We start from the raw sequence: 2,081 nt of genomic DNA on the forward strand, positions 1-2,081 counted from the left end.
CAACACTGACAGATAGCTGCCACTTGAAGAACCCTTTAGCTTTTGTTTATCAAACTATCTGTCTGCAGCAGCAGTCTGAGCAAACAGGTGAACGTTGCCCGTGCCCCGGTTGTGCCTCTCGGAGCTTTTGCTCAATGAGAACTGGAGTGGCAGAGTTCAGAGCTGAGAGTGCCCAGCATTCACTCCTCTGCATTCAGACTGAGACCCTAACACCCCTCCTGGCTCAGCCACTGGGGTGATGTGGAAGGGAAGAAACGACAGGGCTGCCAGTCCCAAGGATTAAAAATCATTAAGCAGGTCCCCAGCATTCAAAGCATTACCCTAAAGATGATGGATTTACAAATTAAATGTGCCTTCACGTTTTGGAGCCAGAGAGTTCATATTTTCAACTATTCTGTTGAACTGTGAAGTTTTTCAGTGACAAACAAGGTTCTCATATAATCATAGTAGCTGTGAAATTATGACAGTTGTCAATACGGCATTCAGTCTTCTGGAGCTCACCTGCATAGTCGTGTTGCAGAGATTTAGCTGTGCAGTCAGTGCAATTCACTAGCATGGACACACGTATCAGTAGGAAGTTGAGTGTATGGGTGTGTTTCAGCAGCAGTTCAAAGCAGGACGCGTTGTTTAAATCCTGCATTGCCCTTGGCATTAATATAGCCCTGATGATACTTTACTGTATTGCATCCTGACAAAAATGTCGCAGCACAAGCTACGCCATCAGCATTTCACTGTGAATGCCAAACCAGAAAATTGCAATGGCAAGCCAGTTGAATCAACAACCAGCGGAGCCCAGGCCTGAAAGCTTTCTTTAGCTCTGCCATCACATTAACCAGCTTGGGCACGAGGTGCAGCTGGAAGTATGATCCCAGGCTCCCTGCTGCCGCCTCTTGCCCGTGCTGGTACCCAAGCTGCAAGCCAGACGAGGGAACTAATCAGATTAAAAACTGTTTGGTTTTGTCAGGTACATTTTCAGACAAACCAAATTCCCTGATTTGCCTCGCAAAAAGAAAATGGGAATGTGAAGCTGGAGACAGAGGAGGAAGGCTGAACTAACCTTCTGGCAACTGCTCACAGCTCTGTCGGCAGAACGTGCTTTGGGACCACACCGGCAGGGAGTGTGCCTTAGCCCACAGGCCAAAGATGCAATTTTAGGGCACTAGCTCCCTAAATTCAAAAGCCACTTAGAATACATCATCTAAATGATCTTTGCAATATAAGTTGTATACTGGGGGGGAGGTGTAAATTAATTAAATGCACAGTCAGCATAGGAACAAAGCTGAGGTGCATTTCTGAAATGTGGCATTTATGGCAACACCTCACGTGCAGCAGCAGCAGCATTGTTTTCTTATTGGTTCTGTGTTTTCATAATCCAGCTCTATTTGAAAGGAAACTAGTATATCTTTGTTTTCAAAATGGAAAAAAGCACTACTGGTTTTAATTTTCTGTCTAACTACACTGTCACACGCACAAGGCACGTACTCATACAATAGAAACAGAGGCTGAAAATTAAAATCTTGCACTGCCATCCTGTGGTCAATGTCAGGAAAACATTAGGTTGTCCGGCTCGTTGATACGGGGTTATCCTCTCTGAAATGTGGGGGCTTTGCAGCAGAGTTAGCAACAGCTCAAGGACCGAGAGTTACGCCGGGTGTTAACCTAGGAAGCAGAGAGTAGAACCTCAAACGCCATTATTTCTCATTATTCCTCCTACAACGCAGTATCTTCTAGAGACCTTTCAGAAGACACGCAGTCCATCTCCAAGGATATAGGTTCTTTTGAGAGAAAATACTCTGGGTGAGCAAATAGTGAATAGCATCTATGACACAGCAGGCCAGGTGAGGTAAGCGCAGACGGGCTGGAGGGGAGTCCTCAGGAATCACTGGGAACCTGACACGGTTTCTAAAAGGCAGTCTGGGGGGTACTTTAGGGGTTGACTTTGGCCTATGAAAACTATAGTGAAGTTCACTTGTAAATAGGTCATAAATTCCTGCTCACTGGCTAAATGGATTTTTTTCCAGTGAATCATCACTAGGCTTAAAAAGAAAAAAAGGGACAAGCCAGAAGGGCACAAAGTCAGC

This window comes from Pygoscelis adeliae, unplaced genomic scaffold (assembly GCF_000699105.1).
Source record: "Pygoscelis adeliae isolate BGI_AS28 unplaced genomic scaffold, ASM69910v1 Scaffold95, whole genome shotgun sequence".
Taxonomy (NCBI): Eukaryota; Metazoa; Chordata; class Aves; order Sphenisciformes; family Spheniscidae; genus Pygoscelis; species Pygoscelis adeliae.